This window comes from Macaca thibetana, chromosome 17, assembly GCF_024542745.1.
Source record: "Macaca thibetana thibetana isolate TM-01 chromosome 17, ASM2454274v1, whole genome shotgun sequence".
In the NCBI taxonomy this organism is placed as follows: Eukaryota; Metazoa; Chordata; class Mammalia; order Primates; family Cercopithecidae; genus Macaca; species Macaca thibetana.
The window spans coordinates 89,196,168-89,219,174 of record NC_065594.1 but is presented as its reverse complement, the minus strand read 5'-3'; positions in this window follow the sequence as shown (position 1 = coordinate 89,219,174).

Sequence of the window (23,007 nt, the reverse complement as noted above, 5' to 3'; positions counted from 1 at the left end):
AGCATCACTCAATATCTTATACGGGTGCAGATCAGATGGAAATTTAGACTCATCCCACCCCCACTGCATCATTTTCTAGTTGGATTGATGAATAGAAATTGGTTAGGATATTGGGAAGAGAGCAACTGAAATTGCTGACAAGAGAATATAAGCTGAAAAGATGGGGAAATGAAGAGGGAGAGAGATGATGGGGAGAAGAAGAGTAGAAGGGTAACCGCACTAGAAGAATGGTTTTTGTGGCAGAGCAGCTTCAGGAGTTAACAAGTGGAAAATGAAATAGAGATGAAGAGGTAAAGTAATGAGTGGTCTAGATACTGACGGTCTGTCTGCACAGTCACAGAATTCCTGCAGACTGCTGGCAAGAGTAGTTAGTGTGGAGGATTCTGACTCAGCAAAATCTCCAGTCAATGAGCAGGACTGATTAGGAAAATGGCAGGAAGCAAGCTGCAGAGTTTGGGTATGTTGCTATGGTTACTATGAGCCAGGCGTTATTCTGGGGGCTTCAGATATAGCTCAAGACAAGGCAGCTGATGCCCGGCTTGCATGGAGTTTCCATTCTCAAGGGGAAAGGAGGACGGTTGCTCACCAAGCAAATAAATAAATGGAGTGGCAGGAGGGCAGAATGCATGCAGAGAAGCTAAATATGGTGACAGGAGAGCCAATGACTAAAGAATTACCATTTAAGCTGAAATCTAAATGACAAGATGGAGTTGGCCACGTTGAGTTTTGCACTGCTCTAGGTAGTGCGAGGCTCTTACTCAGAGACACTGTCAATCTCCTTGCAGGCTCAGCTGTCTTTCTTCCTCAAACAGCAGGGAGCTTGACTTTCTGATGATGTTCTCTCTGACTTAAGGATTTCCCTGACAAGAATTGCCCTTGTTGGCCCAAGGTGTTTCATGGGCAGATGATCCCTCTTGCCAGGTTGGATTTCATGTTTGAGTGGGAGAAGAGAGATGGTGACCATCCCTCCTTGGGTATTTGTCCTTCACTAAAATGGTATAGAGTGATAGGCTTAGAATAAAACCAGCAATGGCAACCTGCCTTTGTAGACAGACTTACCACTTGCAAATATTTAACAAGACCCTTTCAGAAACTTTTTTAAAAAGTGAAAATGTGGATTTCATTTATTATCCCCTTAAGAATTATCTTTCTAAAAATAAGCCTAACTTTGTGACATCCCTGTTGATTCTAGGACAAGTCCCAGCCCCACAGCATGACATCGAAAGGCCTCCAGGTTGGTCCTATAAATCTTTCCAACCACTTCCTACCAGGCACCTACACCCAAGGCATCCAAATGCTTATCCGTGATAACACAGCTACAATCTGTGATTCCAGAAAACTGTCCCCCTGCCCAGAGTCCACGCTCCTCCTCTTTCTGTCTAGTGAATGGAATTCATCCTTCAAAATCAACCCAAGCATCCTCACTAAACCTCCTCAGACCTTCCGGCAGTTAGTGCTTGCTCACTAGTCTTCTCTGCATGCACAATTCTGAGTTATAATTTGTGCTGCACTATGGGGCCAAGACCACTCTTAGAGTGAAGTATGTGAAACTGGCTCTTTGAAGATGAAAAACAATCAGATATTAGCAATTTCATATGTTAATGGTTCAACCTAGTGGTTGTTTCTCACTGTCTGTATTTCATCTTAATAGAAATGGAATCCCTAATTTTTATCTGAGCCAGTGGCTACCCATTAGAAAGATTACATTTTGTGGCCGGGCGTGGTGGCTCACGCCTATAATCCCAGCACTTTGGGAGGCTGAGGTGGGCGAATCATAAGGTCAGGAGATCGAGACCATCCTGGCTAACACGATGAAACCCTGTCTCTGCTAAAAATAAAAAAAATTAGCCGGGCGTGGTGGCGGGAGCCTATAGTCCCAGCTACTCGGGAGGCTGAGGCAGGAGAATGGCGTGAACCTGGAAGGTGGAGCTTGCAGTGAGCTGAGATCGCACCGCCGCACTCCAGCCTGGGCAACAGAGCCAGACTCCATCTCAAAAAAAAAAAAAAATTACATTTTGTAAGTGTAGCCATAAGAATAAATTCTGGCCAATGAGATATAAGCAGATGCATCGGCCGACAGCTTCTAAGAATCTTAAAAGACAGCTCGTGCATGTCATTTGTCATTTCATATTTCTTCATAGTCCCGACTGAACGCAGTAGCTCACACCCATAATCCCAGTACTTTGGGAGGCCCAGGTAGGAGGATCACTTGAGTCCAGGAGTTTGAGACCAGTCCTGGCAACATAGCAAGACCTCCATCTCTACAAAATGGAAAAATTAGCTGGGCATGGTGGCACATGCCTGTAGTCCCAGTTACTCTGGAAGGAGGCTGAGGTGGGAGGATTGCTTGAGCCTGAGAGGTTGAGTGAGGCTGCAGTGAGCCATGGTTGCCCACTGCACTGCAGCCTGGGCAATAGATCAAGACTTTGTCTCAAAAATTTTTTTCTTCATAGTCCTTCCTCCATCCTGCCGCCTGGAACGCACTTAGAATCACCAGAGCTCTGGCAGCCTTTTTTAGAACATGAAGTTAAAGGGATACACCCTAGAAATTATGGAATGGAACTAGAGGTAATGTGAGTTTCTAAGGTCTTTGGTGATAAAGCCACCATATCGGCCTTGGAGAAATAGAGAATTTCTATTTAATAAGCCAATTTATTTGCAATGGAACCTACTCCTAACTGATGTATAATGAATTTTAATTATTTCTGTATATTTTGCTTTGTCACTGGACTGTGTGTGAGTTCTTCAATGGCAGGGGATACATTTTAAAATCTCGGTTCCATCAAGCATCGGGCAGCAAGTACTGGGCATGGCACATGCTATATACTCAACAGTGTTTGTAATCTACAACACTTCGCTGTCATTTTGAACAGAGTGAGTCAAGTACAGATTATATGAATAAAGGTAACTTTTAAATAGTATAAAAAATAAAGACAAACTCTTTCAAAGAATACCAGTAAATGAACGGGAAAATAGATCAAAAGTACAGTCCATAAGCATTTTTCACACAAGGCAATGTCAATGCGTAGCAAAGCATGACAATATTTATTTTATATTGGTGGGAAAAACTCACCTAAGGCTCTTATTCCGAGACTCAAAGGATTAAGGCCAATAAATAATAAACAAAGTAATAATCAATAAACCCTTCTGGAGAAAAATGGAGGGAAAAAAAGGAATGATAGTTGGCGATACATGTAACTTCTTCCGGTAATTGACTTTGATGGGCCTAAACCTAAGTAAAAACTGCAGACTTAGCTTCAATGGGAATCAATGTCTGAGCTTATGTAACTCCAGCAACCATCATCTCCAAAATTGAGAAGGTTAGAAACTGTAAATCTTCCCTTTGTAAATTATGGCTTTGTGTTTAACTGCCAGGAACATTATAAACTCTGCAAATAACAGACTGTAAAATTATTATAAATCAGAAATCAAGCACACAGCTTCTCAATAACCATATGTTATCGGATATTGCAGGCTGCACCCAATTCAATGCAGTCCACTAGGCATAGGCTTAATAATGAAATTATAGCAACTCCATTTTCACTTGACGTGAAAAGTTTATTAGTACAACGAAACTATCAAAAAAATCAATTTATAAGTCTAAACAAACCATTAGGGTAAAGGAGCCTTAGCGAATATTAGGGTCAATGTCTAAATCAATAACATTGTACATAACTAGTGACAAGTCAGATGCACAGTAGAGCATCAGTTTTGCTGCTACAAATAAAATCAGCAGCAATCAAATATAATTTAGTATCACAAAAGGCATGTGGCAGGGCTAATAGATCTAATTCCCCTCCTCTGATCAAGGAAGAAGCAGGAGCTCAATCATCCCAGTCACTGGAAAACAACTTGCTAAAGAAAATATGTTTTTGCTACATAAGAGAGAGAGAAATGCAAAGATGGCTGTGGCAGTATAGCATTACAGAAATGGAAATTGCTGAGGGCAAGAGAACCTGAGATTCTGATTTGGTCCTTCTTCTTCCTAGCTGGCTGACCCTGGGCAAACCGTTTGACTTCTCTTGGGGTTCGTGTTTTCCTGTGTGAAGTAAGGGAATAATGGTTTCAGAGAAGAGAAAATGTAATGAGTTGTAAAATGTTTTAGGAGGCAGCACTTCACTTGGCTAGGAGTCATGTGCAAGATTTGGAATTGTAGTGAGAGGGCTGGCTGTAGGGCAACTCAGAGCTCCTACAGTGTCTGGAAAGTAGGGATGAGCACCTGTTTTAGAGAACGGGAAGGAAACCAAACTGGCCAAGTAACCCGTTCAAGCTCCAGTGCAGTAGCCACTAACATTTAAATGAGAAGATGGGCCAGTGTGCTGGATCCCTCTTGGGCACCATGGTGAAGGCCTCCCTTTCTTCCTACTCCTTTAACAACCTACTCTGCACAATCTTCAGGTAAAGCTTCCCCCTAACAGCACCCCGTTTGGGGCCCACACCATGTATATTTGTTTCCAAGAGATACTGTCACAAATGACCACAAACTGGGTGGCTTAAAACCATAGAAATCTATATTCTTGCAATTCCGGAGGCCGGAACTCTGAAAATCAAGGTGCCAACAGGGCCATGTCTCTCTGAAGGCTCTAGGGAAGAATGGAATTCTCCCTTGCCTCTTGCTAGCTCCTGGTGTCTCCTGGCCTTCCCCAGCCTTCCCAGCTTGTGGGAGCAATGGTCCCAACCTTTTTGGCACCAGGGACTGGTTTCATGGAAGACAATTTTTCCATGAATAGGGACGGGGAATAGGGGGGAGTCGCATGGTGGGGGGTTGGTGGGGAGGTGCTTTGGCGATGAAACTGTTTCACCTCTGATTGTCAGGCATTGGTTCAGTTTTCATAAGGAGCAAGCAACCTAGATCCTCGCGTGCACAGTTCACAGTAGGGTTCACGCTCGTATTAGAATCTAATGTCCACTGATCTGACTGGAGGCAGAGCTCAGATGGTCATGCTTGCTCACCCACCACTCACCTACTGCTGTGCAGCCTGATTCCTAACAGACCACAGACCAGTACAAGTCTGTGGCCTGGGGGTTGGGGACCCCTGTTGTAAAGGCACCACTCCAATCTCTGTGTCCATTTTCACATGGTTTTCCCTCCTTGTGTCTCTTTGCGTCCCCTCTTCTTCTTATAAAGACACCTGGATTTAGGTCCACCTTTATCCAGTAGGAGTTCATCTTAATTTACCCAATTATATCTGCAAAGACCTTATTTCCAAGTAAGTTCATATTCTGAGGTTCCGGATGGACATGAATTCTGGAAACATGGTATTCAATCTATTATGCCATGTTTGTTTTGGTTTGTTTTCTGCCCAGTGGCTTCTCTGACATTGCATCGGGTGCCTGCAGAATCCGGGTAGACACATGTGTGAACGCTGGACATGACCTCTGAGGGGCTGGGCATGTGGAACTTGCTCCTTAGGCACTGGCAGAGCTGTCAGATTGGCAAAGTCATCAGAAATTGAGCAGCCGGTGGCACTGGGCTTCCCTCCATGTTCCTTCTTCCTGGAATCTTAGATCTTTAGGTCCTGGCTGCCTTGGTTGCTCTGGAATGCCTTTACATTGGTCTTCTTTGGAACTGTATTCAGCTTTTATAGTTGTTCTTGGAAGGATTGTCCTAACACAGGCTACTTGTCATAGCTGGGAGCAGAAGAAGCCTGATGTCTTCGCAATCTCTCCTTCCTTCCGTATGTCTTACATTTAGAAAGAGATAAACGAGTACTTCATTAAATTTATGTGCGCTACACCTCTCCTCAATTATCATAATTTTAGGACTATTTCCTATCTATAAAAATCTGACAAAGTAGTGCTGGTAACTTACTTCATATCACCATTCTCGCAATCCATTCTGCGAAGTTGTTAATGTAGGTATCGTGTTCTCATTGCAAACATCGGTAAATTAGGATGCGAAAAGTTACATTATTGTTGCAGGGACTGTCACTAATCAATGGAAGGGCAAATCCACATATCCATGCTTCCTAGCTTCAATACAGTGCTGCACGGAAGGTTTATTAGATGACGTTATCGGGTGGCCAAATAAAAACTAAAAATTAAGATGGATTCCAATACTTGTTTTATGCAAAACAACTGATGTATAATACATTGTTCTCCTGTAGTTCTGTGCCTGTAAGTTTCCATTTTGTTTAGGACACATCTAACTAATTAAACATTATTTAGTTAACATGCAGGAGATAGTGCTTCCATTGGAAATAATGATTTATTCCTCCCCATAATTAAATTGGTTTTTGAGCACTTTTCTCATTTATGGTCTAGGTAACCCAGTATCTCCAGGGAAATGGTTCCATTTTGAGCCTACATTTTATGTGATTTTGGTAAATGTAACTCACAGTAAATTGCAAGTCAGCCATTTAACCTTTTTGCCTCGGTTATTCAATTTACCAAAGAGTGGTAATGAGGCCTTTTTTAAAAAGAAAGGAGAGAAGAGAGGAAGGAAGAGAGGTGGGGAAATAAACCAAATATTCGATTTCATAGGAATGTGTGAGGAACTAGCATGCTGAAGGTATGAAAACACTATATATGTGTGTAATGTTACCATGTGAAAATATTTATGCGAACTAACATTATGTTAAAAATGGTAGGTACTCATAATATGACTGAACTTTAAAGATAGGAGAAAATAGAACTGATAATGATTTTCCTGTTGATATCAGAAAGTAATAGTAGTATTCAAAATGGCATGGCCCTTACCGTTTATAACTACTGTGCTGAAGTCCTTTCTCACTTAGTCTCCTCAGTGGAAAGGCCATTGGAAAAGGGGGGATGGCAAGACGAAGTACAAGTTTTTAAGAGCAAACAGTTACTTTTCTCTTTGGATAATTTCTTTAGCTATTCTCCCGTGACTATGGAAACTACCTTTTTTCAAGCATTTCCCAAAATGCGACATAGCATATGGCTTGCCAGGTGATTTTAGGTGCTTTGGGGGTTACTGGTTATGCTTTTATTTATATTGCTACCCTCCACTTATGGCAAGTGGTAATGCCATATGGCAATATAGCAATGAATGTGGAGGCTCCATTTAAATCAACCTTAAGTAAAACATTACCAATATAAAGAAATATATTGACTGGGTGCGGTGGCTCACGCCTGTAATCTCAGCACTTTGGGAAGCCGAGGAAGGCGGATCATGAGGTCAGGAGATCGAGACCATGCTGGCTAACACAGTGAAACTCCGTCTCTACTTAAAAAAAAAACAAAAAAATTAGTCTGGCGTGGTGGCAGACACCTGTAGTCCCAGCTACTCGGGAGGCTGAGGCAGGAGAATGGCGTGAACCTGGGAGGCAGAGCTTGCACTAAGCCAAGATCACGCAACTGCACTGCAGCCTGGGCGACAGAGTGAGACTCAGGAAAAAAAAAAAAAAAAAAAAAAAAAAAAAAATATATATATATATATATATATATATATATATATACACATACACATATATAAAGTAGGTACGGTGGCTCATGCCTGTAACCCCAGCACTTTGGGAGGCCCAGGTGGGTGGATCACCTGAGGTCAGGAGGTTGAGACCAGCCTGGCCAACATGGCGAAACCTTGTCTCTACTAAAAATACAAAAATTAACCAGGCATGGTGGCAGGCACCTGTAATCCCAGCTACTCGGAAGTCTGAGGCAGGAGAATCGCTTGAAGCCGGGAAACAGAGGTTGCTGTGAGCTGACATTGCATCACTGCACTCCAGACTGGGTGACAAGAGAGAAACTCTGTCTCAAAAAAAAAAAAAAAAGAAATATATTAAGTAAACAATAGTATCAGTGCTGTGTGGATATGGCAAAAATTATGTAGTCCTACTCAGATGATACAGTTGGGGAAGCATCATTTTACCCCATTCCTGAGTGAGGCTCTACATCATGGCAAACTGATTAAAAAGAAACTATGGACATTTTCAATATGAACTGTCTAAGAAGGAGCTACACCCACTGCATTATGGGTACAATAGCCTGGAAATTCAGGGAGGCATCTAGAACTGGTTCTCGCGCCTTAGAAAAGAGATTTTAATCTATAAGTCATATTGCAAAGATTCTACCAGTGACTTTCAACAAACTTGAAAAGAAATACATAGAAAGAGGAAAAATGAAATGCAGGGTAACTGACACAATTTAAAGTGTTTTTTTTTTTTAAAGGATTTTTCTTTTGGCTTAGAAAGTCATATCTTTTACTTATATATCAGGTGAGCTTGTTTTCAAGTCTTTGATTTTAGTGTGAACTTTTACTTTGTGCCATCTGTTTCTTAGGATTCAACAGAAGATGGGATGGGCAGGTAGAAGAAAGAGAAGAATGGTGGGCAATTTTGGACATGAGGCTTTGTCATGGTAGAGTGTGGGTGACATGGTTTGGCTCTGTGTCCCCACCCAAATCTCACCTTGAATTGTAATAATCCCCACATGTCATGGGAGGGACCAGGTGGAAAGCAATTGAATCATGGAGGTGGCTTTTTCCCATGCTGTTCTTGTGATAGTGAATAAGTCCCATGAGGTCTGATGGTTTTATAAAGGACAGTTCCCCTGCACATGTTCACTCTTGCCTGCCACCATGTAAGATGTGCCTTTGCTTTTCCTTCGCTTTCTGCCATGATTGTGAGGCCTCCCCAGTCATGTGAAACAGTGAGTCCATTAAACTTCTTTTTCTTTATAAATTACCCAGTCTCAGGTATGTCTTTATTAGCAGTGTGAGAACAGACTAATACAGTGGGTAAGTGCTAGAGACTGAGACTGGGCATAGGAATGGGTGCAGTTTGTGATGTTGGGGGATAACTAGAGGGTGTGACACAAACGGGAAAGTGGTGAATGTGTTGAGTGAGCTAAACATAAGAACAGAAACTCCAAAATCTAACTTATTAAGCCACAGGCTCGTAGAAAGACCCTAGTCTTGGTGTCCCATCTTTACTGGGATACAGGTTAGGTGGCCCAAACATACAGGATGAGCTGAATAACTAAAGCATATAATCAGATAACTCTATGGAAGAAAAGCCAAACCATGATCCATTTTGGTTGTAACATTCTTCTAAAGAACTGGCTGGGAACTTAATTTATACATGTACTTAAACATTCATTAGTGACCTCCTGTATAGATGATACCAAGGTCTTTCATTTTTTCTTTCAATCTGTGCCTTTGTGCACATGTTTCTTCTCAATAGACTTTTGTTTCTCCGTGGTCACCTTTTGCCCACATTCCTCTGTAACCCCAAAGGAAAAGGTGATAATGTTTTATTTACATTTTAATTTTTTAAAATCCCTCTAATTTTATCAAAGGTACTCGTAGTTCTGTGGTATATTTCTCTTTTGAAATTTATTTTTTGCTGCTTGTCTTACTGTAGTGGAGAGACAAACAATATGTTCAGTTTTTGAATTTACTTTTTCAATTTATTTTCTCAAAAGTGCTGTTTCCTCACTAATAGCCAATTAGCCAGGTTGATTTATTGATTTTGTATATTGAGTTATGGAATATGCTAGTCACTGAGCTATAAAATAAATAAATATATAAAATAAATGAGAACAATGAAAAAGTGTATGCTTTTTATGTCCACAAATTGGTCTTGGAGACAGGGTTAACATGCACTGAGTGACTAGGAAAGATAACAAATCATTATGTAATCCAACACCACACTGTGCGAGGAGATTTCAGGGCTGTAGAAACTGAGAAAAAAATTAAAATCTTCAATATTTTATTAGATTGGAATTTGGAATGGAAGGAATGGAGAAATGGGCATTTAAAATGAGAGCATTTGACTCCGTAAATACTAGGAATGAGAGAATAAGAAAGTGGGCAAAAGAATCTAAAAAATAAAGTGGGTTTGAGAAAGATTATGGTGTTTGAGTGTGACCTTAAAAGGTTGTCTTTAAATGCTCGTCTGTAAAAGGCCTTCCTCAGGAGACAGATAGAGGGAATGTGATTAGAAGAGGTGGCAGTCGACAGGCAGTTGGAGGGGTTCCTCCCTGCCTGGGTGAAATGTCAGATTTGCCTTGTGAACAACTAAGTGAAGCTTTGTTATCTTATCAGTATTTTCTGATATTAAAAGAAACACCTATTTTATTGCAAAAAATTTGGAAAACACAGAAAAGCACAATGGAACACAGAAGTCACTTGTAAACTCGTCACCAAGGAATATGCACTAGAATAGTTTCACTGTTTTTTTAATCACGTCTTTTTTGTTTGTTTGTTTGCATATAGATACATATAGTTTTGGCATAAAATAGAATTATTCTCCATATACTTTTAATATCCTGATTTTTAAAATTGATATTATCCCATAATTATCATTAAGCCACTATTCTTGGAAATGTGTTGACTAGTATTCATAGGTTCCCTAATGTTTAACTGTTCTTATATTCTTGGAATAAATTTTACTTGATGATAATGTAGTATTGATTGACGATGCTCCTGGATTAAATTTGCAAATTAAAAAAAAATCTATTGATAAGGGAAATTGGCCAGTAGTTTCTCCTTTTTATGTATGTATATATGTATGTATTTATTTTGAGACAGAGTCTTGTTCTGTCACCCAGGCTGGAGTGTGGTGGTGCCATCATAGCTCACTGCAATTTCTAACTCCTCGGCTCAAGCAATCCCCCTGCTTTGGCCTCCCAAAGTGCTCGGACTATAGGTCTGAGCCATCACGGTGCCTGGCCATGAGTACAATTTTTAAAAATGTAACAGGATGGTGTCACTGAGTTGATTAAGAAGATTTTCATATTGCTGTGCTCTGGAAAATTAACTACAAATTAGGCAAACGTTGCCAGTACTGGGACTTCTGGTTCCAGCATCATGTTTGGCAAAGTTAACATAGAACATGCCTTCTACAAATACCTAGACATGCTAAGTAAAAATACAAGCACAGAAACTTAATGCATAGCTAAGCTCCAAGAGAGAAAGGGAACCTTGAAGACGCCGGAATGAAAGCCAGCACCGAGAAGACATAGCAGTAAGTAGGTGAGCCAGTGCTACAGAAGGTAGTTAACAGAGCCAGAAACGGCCCAGGCGTTGACGCTAGTGTAAACTCAAGGATTGGAGATTAAAATGTCCCTCCATGGTTGGGGCTTGAAATTGTTTGCTTTGCATAAACCTGGGGACTTGGAATATCAATACCCCTGTGAAACGGGCAGTATAAACCCACATTCTCTGCATTTCAGGTTCAAATTTATATCTAAAGGAATAACAGAATTATTTCTGTTATCTCAGCAGTAACAATATTAGGAGGATGATAATAGAATATCTTCAATGTTCTGGGAAAAAATACTTTAGAATTCTGATCCAGAAAAATCTCTTAAAATAATAAAGACAAAATAAATTTATTTTTAGAAAAACAAATGGTGAGAAAATTTGAGGCCAAAATACTCAAATTAAGAAAAATTCTAAAAAAAAAAAAAATACTTTAAGCAGAAAGAAAGGTATACCAGATAGAATATCTGAGATTTAGGAAAAGATAAAATTCTTGTGACTCATTTTGGACATGATGCCCTAAGTGGAAAATTCCACAACTGACTTCAAGTGACAAGTCGCCGTCAAAATGCAGACATGCCAGTTTATTCAGCATCCCCATGGGAAAATAAAAAATGATCTTAGCCCCTTTCAGCTGTGTAATATCTTTTCCACACAAGCCCAGATTTCCCCACACTAGCAGCCCGCAAAGGGTAACAAACTGTCATGTGTACAGGCTGGACTCGTCAGTGGCAGATTCCCCACTGCACGCCATGTGGTGCCAAGACCTGCGTGCATTACCCATTGTGGATTTCTCTCTTTCTTTCTCTTTCTTTCTTTCTTTCTTTCTTTCTTTCTTTCTTTCTTTCTTTCTTTCTTTCTTTCTTTCTTTCTTTCTTTCTTTCTTTCTTTCTTTCTTTCTTTCTTCTTTCTTTCTTTCCTTCCTTCCTTCCTTTCTTTCTTTCTTTCTTTCTTTCTTTCTTTCTTTCTTTCTTTCTTTCTTTCTTTCCTTCCTTCCTTCCTTCCTTCCTTCCTCTCTCTCTCTTTCTTTCTTTCTTCTTTCTTTCTTTCTTTCCTTCCTTCCTTCCTTCTTTCCTTCCTTCCTTCCTTCCTCTCTCTTTCTTTCTTTCTTTTTTCTTTCTTTCTTTCTTTCTTTCTTTCTTTCTTTCTTTCTTTCTTTCTTTCTTTCTTTCTTTCTTTCTTTCTTTCCTTCCTTCCTTCCTTCTTCCTCTCTCTCTCTCTTTCTTTCTTTCTTTCTTTCTTTCTTTCTTTCTTTCTTTTTTCTTTCTTTCTTTCTTTCCTTCCTTCCTTCTTTCCTTCCTTCCTTCCTTCCTCTCTCTCTCTTTCTTTCTTTCTTTCTTTCTTTCTTTCTTTCTTTCTTTCTTTCTTTCTTTCTTTCTTTCTTTCTTTCTTCCTTCCTTCCTTCCTTCCTTCCTCTCTCTCTTCTTTCTTTCTCTCTTTCTTTCTTTTTTTTTTTCTTTCTTCTTTCTTTCTTTCTTTCTTTTTCCTTCCTTCCTTTCCTTCCTTCCTTCCTTCCTCTCTCTCTCTCTTTCTTTCTTTCTTTCTTTTTTTTTCTTTCTTCTTTCTTTCTTTCTTTCCTTCCTTCCTTCCTTCCTTCCTCTCTCTCTCTCTTTCTTTCTTTCTTTCTTTCTTTCTTTCTTTCTTTCTTTCTTTCTTTTTCTTCCTTCCTTCCTTCCTTCCTTCCTTCCTTCCTTCCTTCCTCTCTCTCTCTCTCTCTTTCTTTCTTTTCTTTCTCTCTTTCTTTTGCTTAGTTTCTACTCTATGGTATGAAGATATTGTTAAACATCTGAAGCTAGAAGTCATCATTCTCAGCAAACTAACACAGGAACAGAAAACCAAACACCGCATGTTCTCACTCATAAGTGGGAGCTGAACAATGAGAACACATGGACACAGCGAGAGAAACATCGTACACGGGGGCCTTTCAGGGCATGGGAGGCAAGGAGAGGGAGAGCATTAGGACAAATACCTAATGCACCTAGGGCTTAGATGATGGGTTGATAGGTGCAGCAAACCACCACGGCAGATGTATACCTATGTAACAAACCTGCATGTTCTGCACATGTATCCTATACCTTAAAGTAAAATAAACAAATAAAATAAAAGGCCTGCAGATACGCCCATGGGTAACAGTGACTAAACAAAGAGGAAGCACTTATGTTTGATACATAAGTGTATCAACAGTGACTAAACAAAGAGGAAGCACTTTCTCTAGCACAGAAAGTCAAGCTGCAGGAGAAACTGCACAGCAGTGCCAGCGTGAAACATCTTATAGAAGAGCGTGGTGTGGAAGTGACCACACAGGACGTGCAGAAACAAAAAGATAAAACTGTTGAAGTTCTATGCTGAAAGTGGTAAACAGAAGTTAATGAAAACTTTTTTAAAAACACCGCATAAAGCTAAAAATGAAGATCTCAATTGTGTATTGGAAGATTGGATCTGTCAGCATGGCAATGAACACAGGCCACTTAATGATATTCTGATTATGAAACAAGCGAGGTTCTATCATGATGAAATGAAAATTGAAGGGAATTGTGGACATTTAACAGACTGGCTGCAGACATTTAAGAAAAGACATGACATTTGATTTTTAAGGCTTCATGATGATAAATCATCTGCTGATCATGAAGCAGTGAAGAAATCATTGATGAGTTTGCCAAGGTTATTGCTGATACAAATCTGACACCAGAAAAAGTCTATAATGCTGAGGAAACATCACTGTTGTGGCATTATTGCCCCAGAAAGACACCGACTACAGGTGGGAAGATGACCCCTGGTCTGAGGATGCCAAGGACAGAATAACTGTGCTGGGGTGCACTAATGCAGCAGGCATGCATTAAGGGTAAACTTGCCTGTTAGGCAAAGCTTGCATCCTCTCTGTTTTTAAAGAGGGAATTTCTTATCCATCAATTATTCTGCTAACAAAAAGGCATAGGTCACCAGGGATATATTTTATGATTTGTTCCACAAACATTTCATACCAGTGGTTCATGCTCACTGCAGGGAAGCTAGACTGTATCACAACTACAAGATTTTGACTTCCCTAGACAACTGTTCCATTCATCTCCCAGCTGAAATTCTCATGAAAAATAATGTTTATGCCATGAACTTTCCTTCAAATGTGACTTTATTAATTCAGTCACGTGACTAGGATATCCTGAGATTAATGAAGAGTAAACATGAAATGCTATCTTGAGCAGCATTCCAGCAGCAGTGAACAGAAGTGTAGGTGTGGAAGGTTTTCACAATGAGTTTAGCATGAAGGATGCCCAATATGCTGTTGCCAATGGCTGGAACACAGTGACTAAAGATGCAGTGGTGCTGCGACTATGTTCAGTGATGGTGATGAATAAGGTGGTGACTTTGTAGGATTCTGTATATCAAGTGAGAAAAAAATGTCTTTTGATCTCCTTACATATGCAAAAAATATGCTTTCAGAGCCCATCAGTAACCTGGGAGAAGTGAATATCAAAAAAGTTTTTAACAACAATAATGAGGCTCCAGTTGTTCATTGATTGGCAACTATTGAAATAGCCAAAATGGTTCTGAATTCCGGGTGGTTATGATCATGGTGATGATGAAGATGTTGTCAACAATGCAGAAACAATGCCTACAGATGACACGGTGAAAGTGTGTCACAGTCTCACTGAAGGAACAGGGCAGCATGCATTCATCGCGGAGCGAAACATCATGTTAGTTTCTAAAGTCAAAGAGAGACGTTGGAGACACAAAACATCGCTAATGAGGTGGATGACTCTGGTGGAAACACTTTGAAAAGCCACCCAGTAGAATGCCTCCTCATCCCTAGAGGACCCACTTTCTGGTCCTTTAACTGCTTCTGAGGTTTCTTCTGCTCTAAAAAAATAAAACATAGTGTACAGTAACCTTTTAATCAAAACACGGCACTGTAGATGGAGGCTGGAAGCTGTGTTGTTTGTTGCTGCCATTGTCTGACAGCTGATGCAGGTGTTCTGGGGATGTTGTAGTGCTGGTTAGCTACCAGGAACACATACTGTTTTCACTCTATTCATGGTATGTCATATTTTTTACTGTTAAATACTTACGTGAGAATAAGGGTGAGAAAATGGTTGCTTATCTGTAGCATGTAGCATGTAAATTTAGTCAGGAATAATGGTGATGCCAAATAACCACAGATTGTCCACAGTGGGGGAGGGGGTGGCTGAGATGGACACCTTTGCTTTGTGCTGGTTCACTGTACACAAACTTTGTTTTATGTACAAAATTCTTAAAAATGATGTATAAAATTACCTTCAGGCTATGTGTATAAGGTGTATATGAAACACAAATGAATTTATGTTTAGGCTTTAGTGCCATTCCCAAGATTTCTCATTATGTATATGCAAAATATTCCAAAATCCAAAGCACTTCTGGTCCTAAGCACTTTGCACAAGGGACACTCAACCTGTATTACTAAGGTGAATTAAGTCGTGCTGTAAAGAAGATATTTGTGATATAGCTCATCAACAAAAGACTCGTGCCAGAACATATTAATCCATAAAAAACAAACTAAAACTGGTGATCCAATAGACAAATGGTCAGGAATCTGAAGAGACGCCTCAAAAACACATGTCTAAATGGCCAGCAAACATATTCAAATAGGCTTGACCTTATAATCAATAAGATAAGTGCAAATTAAAACCAAAATGAGAACCAATTACCCATAAAACTAGCAAAAATATAAAAAATAAAAAGAAAAGTCAGAGGCAACACTGTGAGTGAAGATATGGGGCAAAGGGGTCTCTGACACAACGTCGGTGGGAATGTTAAACCTACTTCGGAAAATAGTTTGGCAATATCTAACATATTTGAAGATATTCACATCTTTTGACAAAGCAGTCCTACTCTTAAATATATAGTCAGAAAAGCAATTTTTTTGTGCATGAGAATACACTTTAAAAAAACTGTATAAAGCAGTATTTTTTTATAAAACCAAATTTGAAAATAACTTAGATGTCCACCAAGAAAACAGATATAGTAAATTTGTTTGGACACGTGTTATGGAATTCTAGCCAACAGTGAAAATAACAAACTGTAACTGTTTTCAACAAAATGGATCAACTTCACAAAAATAATTTGGGGTGGGGGCAACGTCACAAAAGAACGCGTTACGGACTGAACGATGTCCTCCCATCCTCCCAAAGTTCATATGTCAAAGCTGTAACCCCTCATGGGGTTGACAGCAGTCCTCCCTTATCCATGGTTTTGCTTTCTGTGGTTTCAGTTACGTGCAGTCAAACAGGGTCCAAAAATAGGTGAGTCAGAACAATAAGATGAGAGAGAGAGAGAGAGGGAGAGTGAGCACATACACATACCTTTTCCTACAGTATATCGTTATAATTATTATTAGTTATTGCAAATCTCTTACTGTACCTAATTTATAAATTAAACTTTATGATACATATGTATGTTTAGGAAAAACATAGCATGTCTAGGGTTTGGTACCGTCTGTGGTTTCAGGCATCCACTGGGGTTTTAATGCAAATTCCCCTTGGATATGGGGGTAACTGCTGTATTGGGGTCTTTAAGAAGGTAATTAAGGTTAAGGGAGGTTATAACGGTGTGGCCCAACATGATCGGTGTCCTTACAAGAAGAGAATAGGACACAGGCGCCTGTGCTCACAGAAGCAGGACCATGTGAGGACACAGTGAGAAGGCGGCCGTCTGCAAGCCAAGGAGAGAGGCCTCAGGAGAAACCAAATCTGCTGGCACCTTGATCTTGGGCTTCCAGCCTCCAGAATTGTGAGACAATACATTGCTATTGTTTAAGTGCCTCCACCTAACTCAGTGGTATTTTGGTATGGTATTTGGTGTGGCATTCCCACCACATTAATACAGAAAACACACTTTTAGGTGTTTTTATATAAATTTATATATGAATTTTATATAAATTCATATATAAATTTATATAAATTATAAATTTATATATAAATTTCAGGAACAGGTAAACTTAAATTATCTTGCTTAGGAACGTAGATGAGGATGATAAAACAAGAAAATGATTTTCACAAGGAGTCTAGATAGGGGTTTTCTCTAGGAGGAAGGAGCTGAATACAAGGGAGGAAGAATTCATAGGAACTTCTGGGGTCTGACAAGGAACAAATTCTTGGCCTGGATGGTAGCTATATAGATTTTTCTGCACAATTCCTTATACTGTATATATGTTTTATGTAGTATTACATATGGATGGTAAATTGCACAACCAATCCAAGGGACTGCTAAGTAGGCAATTTAAGATGGTGTTTGATTTTGTGGGAAAAGCCAATAAATATTTTATGGTGAATATGCATTTTCTTAAACTAGTAGGCAGTGGGTATAAGAATGATTATCTCATTGTGGTTATTCATAAGCTATATATATTTTGCATTCATTTTGTAGGCACTTAGCATTTTAGAAATGCAATTTTTCTTTTAAAAAGGGTAAACAGAACAATGGTATCTAGTGGCCGCAGAATTCAATGACTATTTAGCTTACAAAGGTACCTAACAGTGTTTAAAAAAAACACAGAACACCCAGTGAAATTTTAAATTTAGAGAAAATATGAAAAAATTTAGTGTAGTTGTTCCCAAATATTGCATGAGATATACTTATGCTTCAATTATTCACTATTTAGAGAAAATTCATGTTTAACTGAGAATCCTCTACTTTTATTGATCCAATCTGGTGAGCCTAGTAAATTTCAGAGCTGGAACGACTCTCCAGGAATCCTCCCTCCTGCATCCTCAGTTCAGGACAAAGCATCAGTATCCGTCCTACGATTTAATTCCCTGACCACATCATCAATTCTTCTCTCTCTTAGCAAAGGGCTGTCTACAGATTTATGCATTCCTTGGGCATCTCTACCTAAATGCGTCTAAGAACAAACTCATTATCTTTTCTCTAAAATGAGATAATGGTCTCCCCTGAACTTTCCTGTTTATGCCAAGGATCCTGTGTTAGGATTCTTTGTCACAAGTCAGGGAAACCCAGTTGGAGCAACTGGCAAGTGACAGTTTAGGGCTGGGTGTCATTGGCCCACCTGAGAGGTGGGAAGCAGCGGGGTCCTCATTGTACGTGGGACTTGGACAGGAACCCCACTGTACTCCCCACCTCTGCCCTCTGCTGTGTGGCCTCATTCTCATAGGGCTTCCAGCAGCTCTTGGGTGGGGCTCCCACAAGACAGCCTGGGTTCCATTCTGTCTCTGCCACATAAGAGTTATGGCCGTTATGGCCATAAGAGTTAAGTCGTTGGGCTTTTCTGTGCCTCGATTTCCTCATCTGTAAACTCCTTTTTAAGTCAAGTTCTGTGGAAGCAGAGCCTGAGATGGGTTTGATCCACTGAGGAATGTTCTCAGGAGAAAGGGAGGGAGGGATGCGAGACCATCCTGGTGAAAGCATGGTCTCACCTGGAGTCTACATTCTGCCTGGTTCCATGGCAGCTCTGGAGAACAATCGCTGTATAAAGTTGATCCCAGCTTGTGGCACAGACTGGCCTTTGTGCCCCAGTGTTAGTAGGCTGCAGGTTGTCAGCTGCCTCTCGTGGGGGCCAGGAGGTGTGGAAATAGCCTCCCAGGAAAAGTGTTTTTATTTTGTCTAGGGTGACTGGGGAGAAGGGAATATCTCTGAGTTATTAGCAGTCAGCTGTGTGTAGGGGGGTGTTGAGTGCGCCAGCCCCGTGTGGGGGCCGCCAGCTTCCACGATGCTGGGCACGACTGCAGAACCCACTCGGGGGTTGGCTGGAATGACTGAGCGGATGAATTTATGTAAAGTGCTCAGATCATCATCTGGAATGCAGTAAGCACTCAATGCATGTGACATGATGACAATTATTTTTTGTTTTCACTAGTAGCTCATGAGAGGTATTATGTCTAGGAAAACAAAATAAAACAAAACAAAAAAACAGGAAAAAATAACCCAGACACCAGTATTTTCCCAGCAGTCCAGGATCCAAAGCTTAAAGGTCTGGTTGGTTCCCCCTTTGGTGTCTATCAGAATCAACTGGTCCGAGGGCTAGATCTGGGCTTCACATGCTGGAGATGCTGTATTGTGTCCAGGCCCACGTGGCTGAACCCCTTCACTCAGCAATGCCCTCTACACACACACATCCTCGGCCACAGGTGTTTTTCTCATGGCTTTCCCTCTGTCTCTCTCTGTCTCTTCCTCTGACTCTCTTCCTCTCTCCCTCTCTGTTTGCTTTCTGAGGTATGCTATGATGTTGGTTTTAAATACTTATTTTTACCCAGGTAATATGTGCATGTTTAAATAAAATCAAAGAGAAAGAAGGCATATGACAAAACCCAGCAACCCCCAGGCCAACACTCCCCAGGCCTTGATCCCACTTGCTAGGGCCAATCACTTTTCACTCTTGTGGATGTTTCCATTTTTTTTAACCTCTTCCATGTATTTGTAATCTCGACTCATCATTTATTAACTTAGGCATGACCTGTTTTCTTTCTTCTATCATGAACGAGCTCCCATAAGCAACACCTCACCTTCTCTATCACATCCTCGCCAACACATTCTATCACAGTGTTAATAGATCAGGAACACAGGCACATATGTGCATTTCCATTATCCCTTGCAGAGCCAGGTGGCATACTGCAATTATATTTCCTTTCTTATATCACCATTTTAGCTGGAGAAAAATGTCTTTCTTTCCTTTTTTTTCCCCATTACATTTGTGTTGAATTCCATCCCCAGGCCCTCACATGTCTTCAGATGTCATTATTCTTCCCTTGTACTTGATATGTTGACTAATTTTAGAATTCTAAATTGAAGATTATTCTCTGTCTGAATTTTAAATGCATTGTTCTCTTTTCTTCAGTAGCAGACGTCACTGTTAGGAAGTGCTGTACCTTTTGATTTCTATTCTCAGTATGTTGTTCTTGTTTGCTTTTGTGTTTAAAATTTACTTGCATGAGCACGTTATAAAAAGGGTGTGTATTGCATGGGGAAGGGATCTCTGAAGCCACCTTCCACCCATCGTACACATTCACAGCAACTTGGATCTGTCCATAGATGACGGGCTCACAATATGACTTCTTTCCTACATCCCTCCCTGCCTCTAAGTCCTGTTACTTCTTCCTGTATAACTCTCTATGTCCTTAGCATGCAGCACATTTTACAGTGAGTTACTTTTTAGGGAACGCCTCCAGTACATCAGTTACACCCTCCTGCTTCAGAGCTTGGGCAGAGTGCACTACACTTCTTTATATCCCAGCTTTTAGTTTTTGCTCATAAAGCTATGTTGATTCATAGTCCAGCAGTCTTTTTTGTGCAACTGTCGAAAATCTCAGATATTCAACAAGGTCAACATGTATTATAATCTTTTAACTACTGTTTGTTTTTAAACAGTTTTAAACTCTGTATCAGAGGCCATTTGTTTTTGTTGTTATAAGTCAGGGTTTAATGTATGGACAAAGGAGACAGTATTATCCTGTTCCGACTCATTCATTGGCAGTCAGTCCTCAGTTTTTGTTCTGGTGACAGTCCTAATGTACACAAATGTGTTTTGCAAGTGGGATTTTGTGCAACATTGTATCAAGTGTATTACAATCATCATTCTAATGTATTACATCAACTACCTTGCTTTCATCTGTAAATCTTGCAATTCCATCAAAAAAGCAATCAAGTTGTCTATGGGATGATTTGTGCCTCACAAACATCTAGTGATTATGGTTTCTGGTTCCATTACCCTATGGATGCTTTCAGAATTCCACATCTCCTTCCTCCATTATTTACTGGAGATACAAGTTGTGCACAGATAATTCAAATTTGCCAGGTTTCACTGATGATTTTATAATGCCATTAAGTAGGAAGATGGTATTGTATTTCACAAATGAAGCTAAAACAAATAAATGTGTGAATTGAAGAGCAATGATTCAATCATAATTTCAATCTTAAAAATCCTCAGTTTTCCTGGAATTGAAAATTCCGTTTTGGCAGAGCTAACTTTGTCCATAGCTTTTTTTGAGGTCTCTCAAGCCCTTCCAATTTAGCAAGGTTTATAAAGAACCACCATATTTTATCTGCCTACGTAAAACCAGAGAAATACGTAGGGTTTGCTTCAAACTACTTACTTATTTTGCAGCCATAATTTTTCACACTTTCTCTCCTTTGTAGAATTTGGGAACAGTTCAAATATTGTAATTTACACAATCACGTGAGCCAAAACACATGAATGTGCGTGGGTTACGGGTGGCCCTCAGCCTTAACAGTCGAGGGGAGGAAGTCACAGAATGGAGGGAATGTTTCTGTGTAGCCAGCTCTGCTGCCCTCATCCTGGGGACAGAGCACCCCGAGATGTATGTGTGCATCCACCCCTTTCCTGACAGATGATAGGAGAGATTTAGGGGGATGCCTCCAGTTCTATTCGCAAGAGCAAATACGTGAAATCCACTTAAATACCCATCAGTGGTAGACTGCCTAAAGAAAATGTGGACATATACATCATGGAATACTATGCAGCCATTAAAAAGAATGAGATCATGTCCTTTGCAGGAACACGGATGAAGCTGGAGGTCATTATCCTTAGCAAACTAATGCAGAAACAGAAAACAAAATATCCCATGTTCTCACTTATATGTGAGAGCTAAATGATGAGAACACATGGACACAAAGAGGGGAACGACAGACATGGGGGCCAACCTGAGGGTAGAGGGTGGGAGGAGGAGGGAGAGGAGCAGAAAAAATAACTGTTTGGTACTAAGCTTAGTACCAGGGGGACAAAATAATCTGTACAACAACCCCACCCATAACACAAGTTTATCTATATAACAAACTTTCACATGTAGCCCTGAATCTAAAATAAGTTTTTTTTTTTTTTTTTAAATGGCCATTCTAGAAATAAAAATCAAAAAGAGAGTGTTGGGGGGAAAAAGTGGCCACAATCTTTTCCAGCTTGAATGGTAGGTGGTAAGCAGTACAGGCCCATAGCAGTTACTATCTTCAGGGTAGGAACTTTGAGTACTTTTCATGTAAAACAGCTCTTTATTGCCTAAGGGCAGTAGAAATTGGTGTGGACAGTTAAGAATAGAGGGTTGAGCTGTATCAGTAAGGGAGGTTTTGCAATATCAAGTTTAGAGACTAAAGCTCAAATTGCAGTCAGAGCAATTCTAGAAAACTATTGGCACAATTGCTTTACGACATTGTATTTTGTTGAAAGATGAAGGACAGAGTGAAGTGACTATCTGGGGACGCTGAGGAAGTCCCTAATATTCTGGGTGACAAAGGAATCTGAGTGCAGGAAGCACGTGGCTTGCCTACCTGGCCCGAGTCTTATGAAGAGTACAGGTGTTGACAGTTTCTGAAGACAGAGCAGAGAAGGCTCTGGACCTGATGTCTATTTGATGGCAGAAGTGAGTAAGGGTACCTAGTCACATTGCTTTGTAAGAACCATTTTTACACATGTGTGACTGTCTGTAGTTCAAAGTCAAATTTGACAAAATTTGAATAGGTTTTAGTTAGAACTTACATGTATATATTTACTCTCATTTGATTTTTTTTCCCTAAGAGAATGATATCATTTAGTTTTTCTCATTTTCACACTGATCACAAAACACACATGCAATTCCTGAAACTAAAGGCAGAGAAGAACTTCCAAAAACACCGGACTGAAGGGATACCATGGATAAAGATGTGATGCATGAACATCAGCTAGTTTGTATAAAAAATTCTGCCATTTGTTGGGTTTTATTGGCGCCATAATAGCAATCAATGGGTTACATAAACACTTTATGTATTTGTAACAGAAGTGCTCTGAACCAAATATGCTAAATTCACTGTGGGGTCAAATATTTCCAGCTGCATGTGCTCTCCTGCATGTACCTTGCACATAATTTGAGCCATGTGCTTTTGAGTGTGTATAAGGTATAACATATTTATTCTTAAAAACAAGTAAGATTTGCCCCTATTTACTACAATTCAGCCAACTACAAGTTAGAGATTGTAAAACTGGATGTTTCAGATTCCTCCTTTCATGTCCATAAAAGCAACTGCCTTTTGGAAATGAAATCATCTTCCAGAGAGGGGAGAGAGCTGGTGAGCGACACAGATGCCTTTTG